We start from the raw sequence: 12,249 nt of genomic DNA, 5'->3' as shown, positions 1-12,249 counted from the left end.
TGGCTACACAGTAAAAATTACTGAAGAAGCGTAAAAACAACATGGAACCACGAAGGCCAGAACCGCCCGGGATTGCAGAACCTTCGTTGAAGACTGTTCTGGCAAAGGAGGATGACTTCATTATATTAAGGTTTAATTGTAATAGCAAGAAGGTACTGTATATTGAACAAAAATATCAGGCACTGCTGATATATCGAAATTCAAACAGTGCAAAACTGCCCCAGAAGTTTGCTTTTATGTGTGGCAAAAGCCACCCCCTCAGAAAAAGTGGTTCAGCCTGGCTGTGCCTGTGCAGCTGTACCATGCTGTGCCCAAGCATCCCCTACAAGAAATGACCCTGCTCTTCGTTAAGTTCTTCATTCATGTGTTGCCTTTGTTTTATCATGATGGCTAGTGCAAAGTGACACAATCTGCCATTCACCATCAACTTGGAAATTATTGAGTCGAGTGCAGAGAGAAAGGAAATCTGACATCGGCGCAGCGTCCTGGGCTGACATTAAGAAAGAAATATTCCGAAGCTGCTTCCGTCGTGCTGGTTTTCATGTTCCCGGTGACGACAATGAAAAGTCTTCTGACGAGTGCAAAGAAGCTGCCGCAAGTTTCAACAAAATGTGGAGTGATCTGCCAGCATTTCCAGAAGCTGTTGAAGGGTCATCAGTCGACAAATTTGTGCCTGCGGACAAAGGTGCCGCGACTGTGGGAGATCTTCAGAATGGGTACTTATCGCCAATGTCGTGAATTGCGACAAGAGTGAAGGGAACAGTCAGGATAACTCGGGTCCTGCACCCACCTGCTCCTCCGTGAGCTCGCCCTGTTTTGGTGCTGGTGCACAAACTTGCAAGGCTGTAGCCTCAGCTGCTTTGAGTCATTGGACAATGTCTAAAGATGTGTGTTCTCCCAGGCAGTGAAGACATTGAAGCAGAAGATTTGGGACTATTTTGCACCACAGGAAGTTGGAATATATCAATAAAGTATGGTTACAAATGGTATAGGCTCTTATGTTGTGAAATTCATTAAACATTATATATTGAATTACACAACATATCAAACTAATTCCTGTTTTTATTGCGAGTTCGACATATATGGGTCTGACTATATACGACACCCAGATCATACAATGTTTTCGCTCAGCCCCGAGAAAATTGTATAATCAGAGTTCCACTGTACTAGGCAGATGTCTCTTCACGGTGTCTTGGCTCACTGAGAAAGACATCAATCACGGGTGTGCAAATAGTATAAACTTCTGTATAACAAATGAAATAATGCCCTATTTCCTATTTGATACAGTGTTCAAACTATTCGTGAATACAGATACTTTTCAAATAGTTATTAAATATCTAAGATTGCCAACTGTGCGCGATCAAGCATGAAATTGGAGCACAAGTCTGATAAATTTAATTGATGCAGTCATAGTAGACACAGATATGAGAAGTTACGTTGTGCAGAATGCCACGGCTAACTCATTATCATACAGGGTTGAATACTGGGATTTTACATGCCAAAACCACGATTTGATTATGAGGCACGACATAGTCGGGGACTCCAGGTTAATTTTGACTACCAGGGGTCCTTTAACGCGCTTCCGATGCACAGGACACAGGCGTTTTTCCATTTTGCCCCCACCGAAATGTGACCACCGCAGTTGGTATTTGATCCTGTGACCTCATGATCAGCAGTGCAACACCACAGCCGGTAAGCCACCATGGCGGGTTATCACTCATGGTCGCCAAAGACTCCAAAGTATAGAAACTAACTAAAGGTGTGCAAATACCTGAATATCACCGAATTGAATAGTGAGCATTTGAATTCGATTTTTTGAATATTCAATATAAATGTGGAGACCCACACAGTGCCACATGTACTCATATGTAATCGAGCCCCACTTACTCAAAGTCACGCAAGTGAATGTTTTACTTCGTTTTCGGCACAAAATGAGCGCCAAGCAAGCAGCACACAGGCCGCCCCAGCCAATGCAGCACCAGAGTTCATCACTGCCAGCACTCCTTGGCGATGGCCTAACGCGGAGATCACACACAACAGCACCATGTCGACCGGGGCTGCCTATCAGTACTGGGTTCGTCCGTGTCGACAGGACCGATCGAAACGACGCGACATGGGCAGGGGTACGGCAACAACAACAGTGCATATTTAGCGAAGTTCAAAGATCGGCCAATTAGCTGCTCATAGGCGTGCAGATTGTGTCGGATATGCAGTGAAAAACTTCGTGCCATTCCAACAGCCGATGATCTACCCCACAAGCGTTATGTTGGGATTGTGGCAAGCATTCTGCGATGGCTTGCAGCCCACTGCCACATCCACCTGAAGCGCTGCTCCATTGTGCATGGAAGACTAAGGTTACGGTTTGGTGCCGAATTGAAGCAGTTCTGTTCGCAGCAGCCACGCGACACTTGGAAAGTTGAAGAATTAAACCGCACACGAAAGCAAGTGCACGGGATAGCAACCAAGTTGTTCACGGTTGTCACCTTTGGGACACACCCTACAGTAGCCTCTCGTTCCTGATGCCATTCATACAAGCACATCAGTCTCTTTTTGTAGCTTCGAGCAACCCGTAACAAGGCTAGCTTTGGATTAACACAACGAGTGCAAAAGTGTCACGACCCAGTTGCATGCATTCGCACAGATGGCGGACACACAATGGGGGGAGGGGAGGGAGGGTGCCACGGAAACTTGCCGTCGCCCTCCAGATTTTTTAACCTTTGACTGGTGGCTAATCATGCCGAACCAGCTAATTAAACGGAGCGGACAGCGCCTCTTCTTTAGTATCGGCGCCAGCTACGTGCGGAGTGCTCATCAAGTCATGTGGCACGCAATCGTCTCATATGCCGCGCAGATTGGCATTACGATAACCTACTTGGCATGAATTCAGGACAGCCTTTCTGTCGTTCGGAGAACAAACTGGAAAGCAAAACTGTCTATGCAATAAATAAATGATTGCTGCAAAACACAGGTCCACCATTAAACTGAGAACTTCATTTGTAATCAGTACAACAGAATGTCACTAATTTGTTAGGTACAGAGATAAAAAAGCACTCGATTGCATTGAACATAAAATTACTCATAAAAAACATGTTTCCAGCTGTAATCAGTCCTGGCATACTAATTTGGTGTTCCGTTTAATAAGGGCAGACTCTACTGTATGTCTTGATTTCTAGGTGCCTAAGTTACCAGTAGCTTGCTTCCTTCTTATCCGATGCTATGAGGCTCCTGAGCACGTGCAGCACCGTAATTTCTTGCCCAAAATTTGCAAGCATCAAATTTTGTGGAAAATGTTGCAATATATGATTCATTATTCGGGTGTTCCTTCTTGACTCGATTATATATTCGATTATAAATCTACTATTTAGTATTCACACACCCCTGAAATAAGCTGCTCACCGCATAGAGTTGTGTAAGGCCCGTGCAAGGGCCGCAACCCCGACATCTGGAAAAAATATTTCCAACGGAGAAGCAATCACGTTCGGTATTCGATGCCGTGCGCGTGCAGCGGCGAATTATCGCGCACTGTGTACTTTTGCATGCTGCTTATTAGATGGCGAGAGCTGGGAGGGTATTCTGTAAGTGTCCACCGAGTGGACATGTCCATTTCGTCTGCTGCTGAATTTCTGACTGGCTGGGCACACGTCAGAAGGAGACGGGTGCCTTCAGTCAATCAGCACTTCAGCAGTAGACGAAATGGACGTATTTACTCGGTGGACACTTACAGTATAGCCCCTCTGGGGTGTGCACAAGCCACCGGCTGGGCCGGCACCAATTTGACCAAAAGGTTTGGTCCCGTGTAAGGACCGCAACTCGTCAAAATTGTAGCAACAAAAGTGTGGTCCTTACGCGAGTCTATACGGTATTTGCTCCTAATGATCCATTCCTGCTTTTACTAACCAATGCTTTATGATGAGCCACGTATTGACAGAAACTTCATAATGGCATGGATACAGTCGAACCTACAGTCAAACCTACAGAAACTTCATAATGGTGTCATACAGTACACTTACCAAATGCACTGTATCATTCATGTTTGATTTCCTCCCATATGTGTATATCTGCTTCGTGTCGATTGCAAATATCATTGTTGAAATTATGTAAACCTTTTTTTACCGCTATTTGTGAGTGTGTAATATATGCCCAACCTGTAAAAATCCAACTGGGATTGACAGTATCTGAAATAAATAAAAATAAAAAGATCTCAATATAATGAACACAAATCTAACAAATTACCGCACATAACAAAGTCAATGAAAAACTGTTTTGGCACTGTTACAGTGTAACCTATATATACTTAGGACAAATTCACATAGAGTGAAGCTATTTTTATGTTAGATGCAACTTTGTTATGACGAAGTTCGACTGTACTAGAATGTGAAGATCGTTTTGTACGAGGGCGAATGAAAAAATAGAGGTAATTTTCACATAACATTTCTATGTCCACACAGAAAGGAGAACCACACATATAAACTTTTCGTGATATCTTCCCTGCATTGAAATTGTAAAAGCAATGGCATTACACGCCACCCAGTAAAGTGTGTTGCAAACGAGAATGGTTGATGTAACGGCCCATATTGCTAACCTATTGCTTACAAGTGGAATTTTTCCTGAAGTGCTGAATTTTGCACGCATAACCCCAGTTTACAAGGGTGGTGGCAAGCAAGTTTTGAAATTATCAGCTAATATCTGTTTTAAACATATTTTCTGAAGTGTTCAAAGATATAATGTATGAAGAGTATGGCTTTCAGAAAAATAAATCAGCCAATGTAGACCAGTTATATATAAAAGATAAAATTACTGCCAACATAGAACAAGAACTTCTTACATTGGAATTATTCATAGACCTTAACAAAGCATTTGATTGCATTAACCATGAAATCTTGTTAAACTAAATTGGAAAAATATGAAGTACATCACGTTGTCAGTAACTTAATTCAAAGCTGTTTGTGCAAATGTAAGTAGTTCGTTCCGTTAGAATGTGCCACTTCAAATAAGTTGAAAATGCAACAAGGCATTCCACAGTGCTCCAAGTTAGGCCCATTGTTGATCCTAGTTTAAGTGAACAACATTGTACAAACACAAGAATCTTGTGACTTAGTTATGCATGCTGTTGACACGGCTGTGTTTTTTCCTTAAAAATTAGAAGAACTTGAGTGCAGCATTGATAACTACTTGGTATTTCTAGGTAAACAGCAAATAAATTACAGTTAAACACAGCAAAGACAACATATATTGTTTTCTGGTCATGGAACAAAAAACTTGCACTTGAATTAAGCATTACTTATAAGAGCACACCACTAAAAAAAATTGCCAACCAGAAGTTTTTAGGAGTATGGTTCCATGAAGAGCTTTCTACGAATGCACATGTTAATAATCTTAGCACCGAGCTCTAAAAAAATTGTCGGGTAATGCACAGAACAGCACACGTAAAGGGACCCTGAAATGCTTTTGACGATTTTCTGCGAAAGTACTGAGTCGTTAGAGTAGGTACGTCTGATCATTAATTGACACATCTAAGTGCCCCGCGTAAAGCGTGTAATTTATTATAAGGATTTAAAAATGCACATCGCTGCCGATCGCAGCACACTACTCGGCGGAATATTAAGCCGCCCCAACCCATATGACCGAAATCACCCATATGATGTCAGTGGGGCGAGCTATCCGATTGGCTGACCAGGGGGCGTGATCGATAATTTTCCAACTTTATGGTAAACAAATGATCTTCGTAATAGTTGGAATGTTAGTTAATTTGTTTTTATAAAAAGAAAGTAACATAAAGAGAATGCACAAGAACAATTTTTCAGTACACTTAAGCACTTCCGGCACACAGCAAGTGTCGTCTGCTTGTGTTACAATGTACTCCATTTTGACGAGAGCTCCGCGGTCAGAGTCGGTCTCAGTCTTTTCGCAAGCACTATGATTCAACTTTGTTGCCTTGTGGACTGCAAACGTAGCGACTGGCAATATGTCAAGCTGCGACATCGTGTCCCTCTGCAAGGCAGCGTACGAGCGAACTGGCTGCTGCGCATCAGACTGCCGCTATCCGATCGGTGCCAGTATTTGCGCGTTTGTGGCCGTCACTTTACACCGGAAGATTACTAACGCAATAGCGTTTCGCGAGTCCGGTATTAGGGCAAACGCAAGCGCAAGAGGACAGGGTGTGGCCGCTTGACTGTGCCGTAACGGGATAAGCGATGAGATGAGCAGAAGGGCAAATGTGAATGGTCTGCATGGTGCAGCCACCTGGTGGCACAGAGCTCAACTATACACAGTAGTAGCAACGAAGCGTATTCTTCTTTGCTGCTGGTGTGTATTTTTCGCAGGAGTGTAATCATCAACACATTGTTTTTATAAATGTTTAAAATGTTTAACACTTGGTTAGAGCAATATTAGCGCTTTGTTTGGCTAGTTAAGCGCTGCGCCAACAAGTGTCTGGACCGTGCGACCGATCAGACCGCAAACGTACGTCTACACTAAAGCTCCTTCATCAGCTTGAGTTTATGCCTCCAGTCATTCGCCGAAATGACCAGCTTGCCTGTGGTTATCGGAATACCAGACACATACGGCGCTACGACAGAATGCTCGCAACGCACGCTGCTTCGATAGCTGTCGCTTGGGGTCGACGAATAAGCGGCTAGCAAAGAGGTCTCGCGCGGGCGGGGGTGGGCTCCAAAACAACCGGAAGTGGATGATGGGACGTCGCATCGTGATGCAGAACCAGTGAAGGCGGAGCTTAGCCCCGCTCGCTCGGCAAACAAGTTGAGGAGGAAAAGCATGGCTAGGGAGGAGGGTAACTTCTAATCACTTGTAGCTCCATTAATACGTAATGCTTCACTTAAATTGTGGTGCGAATGTTGTACTTAAGCTGTACCCTACACGTCTACAAAATTTGTCGGAACCGTTTCAGGGGCCCTTTATTACCAACTGGTTCGAAGAACAACTGTACAGTGCATTTATTAGAAATTATGCTATGGCGCTCTGATATGGGGAACGACAACAAAAAGAAATTATAAGAAACTAATCATATTACAGAAACGAATACTTCGAATTTATGCAAACTATTGAGGACTTCTTTTAAATTTACACGGAGCTCCATTGTTCTCCCAATACTCTGTGCTCAGGGCTGAGCCGACCTGCTACATGAAGGTCCTATGCTACATCCAGCAAGGTAAAGGCGCAATCTATATTAATGCGGAAACAACAACTCACCACAACATGGATAATAACGGAGTGTGACTGGGACAAGGACAAGAAGGAGCCCAAAACTACATCAGAAGCGCTAAAACCATTACAGCTTCCGACATATCACAAGATACACACAGACAAGAACGAATTACGGGAAACAGACATTTTTCAGTCTACAGTGATTCCTAATAATATGATAAACATAAGCAAATTTAATTGCTCAAAATGTGTGTTTAAAAAAACAAATGAAGGAAACATTAATTAGAGAGTGTGCATGTATTGCATCATGACGACAGTGCATATGTTCTATATACTATAAGTGTTTGTGTGTGTGTGTGTGTGCATGTGCGTCTGTGTGTACAGTCGAATCTCGATAAGTCAAACTTGAAGGGTTCCAAAAATCTGTTCAAATTAAAGGAAGTTCGAATTAAAAGAAGGATTTGTTATTGAAGTATTCGTGCACCATAGCACGAAGCATGAATGGTGCGAGTCGTCGAATGTTGCGGTGCGCAAGCACTCAGCGAGCGAGGACGAAACTGCCCACGCCGGCCAATGCTTGCTTCCCAATAACAGCAGAAAACGAAAGTTTAAGGAGTGGTCTAAGCTGGCACCGGGGCGACTGGGTTGGCGGCGCCAGCGCAGAGACTGTCGAAGGTGAAGGGGTTGAGATGGATGGTGAGGGGAGCATAGTTGGGAGGAAGGGCGGGAGGGAAGCGGATTTGCTTTCCTGTCAGCTTGCTGGATGGTGCAGGTTACCTCTGCCACCTACTGCCACCGACGCAACGTAGTTGCCGAGGCTGGAATGGGCCTCCACTGCTCCTTCCCTTGACATGCTCGTATGCTTTGCTGCAATAGCGTTAAGGGCCCCGTGTCGCAGAAAAACCGGCGTAGGCGTCCCGCATCTGGCGTCGGACGTCACTTTGGCAAAAAGAATTTCGAAACAAATTTCAAACCACACATACCCAACCACTCTTCTACCACCAACGTTGCTCATACCTTGTCTTTCATTCTTTACAAAGTTATTCCTCGGAATGTTGGGAATGGCAGCATACAAACAAATGTGATGGAAAAAAACACCGACAGCCAATATATTTTATGTTAGTTCTTCTCAGACTGAAATATAAAGTGTGAAATAATAACAGGATATCGACCCACACAAGAGGCCGCATTTATGCCCTGCCCTGCCAGAATTTCCTGGTAAATGTTATGGTTACATAAGCTGCAGTTGTCGGGAAGCGTGAAAAGCAATTGGGGGTCTTTGAATGTTATTGCGTTCCACTCTTGAAAGAGAAGCTTAAGCGTCCTCCAAATTGTTTTCCTTCGTCTGCTGACAGGTCGACGCTGTGTTTACCTTCTTCGTCCTGTGTTCTTAACGAGAGTCATGTCTTATCAAGATGAAGTCGTTGCCACTGATCACAATCGTGTTGGTGTGCTCCCTTATGTTGTGGCGTCGCAGCGTTCAAAAGAGAAGGAAAATCAGGTACTGGGTGTCGCCTTGGCGCCTTGTATTCACGGTCTGTCTGGTCACACACAATCGGATCTGGCACAATGTCTCCAACAGCTTTTCCATCGGGGCGTCTCGGTTTAGATGCATCATTGTAAAAAAAAAAAAAAGAAAGAAAGAAGAAGAAGACAAGTGCGAGCGAGAGCTGACATGAGCAGATGATAGTGCGAAACAGGTGGTCCGGCTGAACCAGACGCAAGTAGGAAAAGAGTGGTCAGGCAGGTCCACATGATACCAATTTCTCGCATGTACATCCCTGTAGGGGCCACTCTTACTGGTCCTCCTTCACTCACGGCTAGCTTGTTGAGGCGGCGAGCGACGAAAACTCAACCCAGCATTCATCTCTCCTGCAGTGCACGTTTTGCTGCTGGTGTGGCTGGGGCACTACGGCGCAACACAGAAATGGACACCTTGCCACATGAGAGAGGGTTAAATTTCCGCCACTGGACTTTTTTTTTTTCTTTGCAAGTGGTGTTGAAGGGTTTCTCCCAAGTCTTTCCTCTATGGCGGGATCATAGCAATGCTGGTCGGAGGCGCCACCGCATGATTTGGGGCACTGCTGAGTGCATTGTCGGAGCGCAGTATGTTAGAAATTTCCGTCAAAAATGCTTGCACGTTCGAATTACCGGGCATTTTCACCCATTGGAATACACATAAATCTGACAAGACCATGGTGTCCGAATGACCTGGAAGTTCAACGAATTAAGTGTGTTCGAATTAACGAGATTCGACTGTGTATGTGTGATTGTGTGTATATATATATATATATATATATATATATATATATATATATATATATATATATATATATATATATATATATACACGCACACACACACACACACACACATATAGCTTTTGCTTTTTAGATATAACAGTGTCTGACTTTTTCCTGTGGGAATGACGATAATCAAGTGTTTCCTTTATTTTTTTTTAAGTTTTTGTTTGAGCATACAAGTAGGAGTATGCGAATATTCGAAACTTTCAAATGACGAATAGTATAGTGTCCTATTCAATTCAGCCTTTGAATCAAATAGTCACTATTCGTAAGTACAAATATTCTTTTTAATATTTCAGAACGCAAACTGCACCCAAATAAACATTAAATAGGAGCAAAAGTGCGGTCAATTGTCACCCCAGTAGACATAGTATGTACACAAAACACGAGAACTTGTGTAGTGGAGCAAACTATGTCACTTAGGTAGTCATGCTTTAAGGCCTGTACGCCTATCATTCGCACTCTCTGAAAAGCTGTGTGCATTCGTGCTTTTAATAAATTACACTTCATAAGATACCGTGTAATGACAGAAACTTGGTAACCAATACTCGGATGTAAACGTGGGTCTATATTAACTGTGATAATGGCTATTTGTTATAAATAAATATTTTATATTCGATTTGCTACTGGCATTATTCGATTCGTATTTGATTCAGTGTCAAAAATCACGATTATAGGGTGTCTACCAAGTTGACATTTTCAAATTCCCCGAGTTTTCCAGGTTTTCCCTGAGTGCCTTTGCGAAATTCCCTGAGTGATGCAGAACTATATTTTATGTCAAGACGGGCTGAAACCATGTCGCCCGATGCTGTCACTCTCTAAGCATATTGTCACGTGGTGGTGACGTTGAAGAACACAGTAGCAATGCAGTGAAAAACAAAACTAACTTTTATTGGGCGAACCTGTGCCCACAAAAAGAGGCTACACTGATAGCACAACGATAGTGGCGAACACGGTCGGCGATCGTCGAAAATCTGATCAGCGGTTCAAGCGCGTCGGCTTTTATACAGCAGTCATCGAATGTTCCAGACTAATCGTTGGGACCCGCATGCCTTCCACAGAGTTCTACACCATTCGCATCAGGGGATGAAATCAGATAACATAAGGTTCGGCGACAACAGACAGCGGACTGAAGCATTGATAACTTTCCAGAAACTTCGGATACATGGAGGCGCGTCCCGCGCTGTGCGATAACATTTGTTAGGCGGTGAAACGTGGTCGCCCGATAAAGATAAGTACACGTGTCAATATGAAAAAAATAAAAAAACAACTTAATTTAGCTTGAACACCAAGGAGTAGTGTTTATTTTATTCAAATAGAGGATAGAAAGGAGGGGTTAGTAAAATGCACATCAAATAAAATGTAATTGAAGAAAGTTGCAAATGAGTTGGACATCCTCAAATACGAATAAGGAGATGCATACAGAAGCAAATATTTTGGAATAAGAGCTATTTCTATCAACTGATAGCAAGCTCAGTGGTATGAGGCCCAAACTTTGTCACAGTTGAGATTCTCTCCGAACAGCTCGTAAGTCAAGCTCAATTGTCCTGACATACTCTCAGCCCGCGCACGACGCCTCAGCATTGTGTTTCATTGCTTTAAAGAGTTTATTTTGGTTTGGATGAGGGACACCTGCATCTCACCATCAGCCAACACTTTCTTTTTTTTTTTTTGAGCTCAAGCTCCTTCAAAATGGCGGCAGCACGCTTCCTTTCCTGTTCATTCCGCAATATGTAGGTTCTTTCTCTTCGGGTCCTCCTTCCGCCACTTGTTCACCCCACCGACCATTTGAAGCATCTTCTTGGTCAGTTTTTTTTAACTCCCTCAGGGCTGCGAAAACGTCCGAAAAATCAGCCAGCTTGCATGTCATTTACTGCCCTTAAGGGGCTCAAACCGCCACAGGCACATTCGAAAACGCTCTGACGGCCTGTCGGTACACGTATTAGGCATATCGGTGCTCATACTGTAATAGGAGATACTGGATGCACGCGTGTATAATTAAGGAATACATACTGTGTCCCATGGCAATAGCCCCTTCCCACTCTTGTTACGCTTCACTGCAATACATTTTCGTATGCTTCAGCAAGTAACATTTCTGGAGGCGAAGCTGACTTTCAGGAATCGGCATTTAGAACGCACCGTGCTTTCCAAGCTCCTAAGCCAATTGCGAGGACCCCAAAGATGCACTCGGTACCATTGCTGACAGCAGCGAATTCTTTTAATGAAAAACACGGAACCCAATGGCAAGGAGCTAACAGCGAACGTCGAAGCAGCTAGGTCTAGCGCTGCCGCAGTGGTGGCTACGGCTGCCAGTGGATCTGGGTGCGAGAGCGCCAGTTCGAGACGGCGAGGTAATCAAAACAGCAGTGGTGGTGGCTTTGATTAATGCCGTTTCGTACCTGTGGTCCCGGCAAAAAGTCCGGAAAATCGGACGGCGAAGGGTTCTCGCGTCCGAAATTTCAAACGTTCTGATACATTGACTCTAAGGGGTATGTGGTGGTGCCGCGAAGCCGTCCAAACTATCGGGCACCCGGAAAGTTGGTCGTTGACTGTATACTGGAAACTCCTCCAGCCTTTGACAGGACGTCAAAGACGATTCACTACGATTCCTGTCTGTTACTCGAGCCAGCATTACCGCGACTTTCGACCCTTTCAACAAGATTACTGCTAATTTTCCCTGATAGAGGTACAAATTCCCTGAGTTTTCCCCTAGTTTTTCCCGACTACTCAAGGTAGTCGGGAAAAGCCGCCCAAGAACAAAAATGCACTACGACACACATCG

General features: G+C 43.9%; 1 protein-coding gene across 4 annotated transcripts in view; it reads right to left on the bottom strand.

Annotated features, from left to right (window-relative positions):
• Positions 1 to 12,249, bottom strand: part of LOC135905247 (putative sodium-coupled neutral amino acid transporter 10) — a 111,990-nt gene that overhangs the window by 6,503 nt on the left and 93,238 nt on the right. The window lies entirely within an intron of this gene.

This window comes from Dermacentor albipictus, chromosome 8 (genome assembly GCF_038994185.2).
Source record: "Dermacentor albipictus isolate Rhodes 1998 colony chromosome 8, USDA_Dalb.pri_finalv2, whole genome shotgun sequence".
In the NCBI taxonomy this organism is placed as follows: domain Eukaryota; kingdom Metazoa; phylum Arthropoda; class Arachnida; order Ixodida; family Ixodidae; genus Dermacentor; species Dermacentor albipictus.
This window is presented reverse-complemented; position numbering and strand designations above follow the sequence as displayed.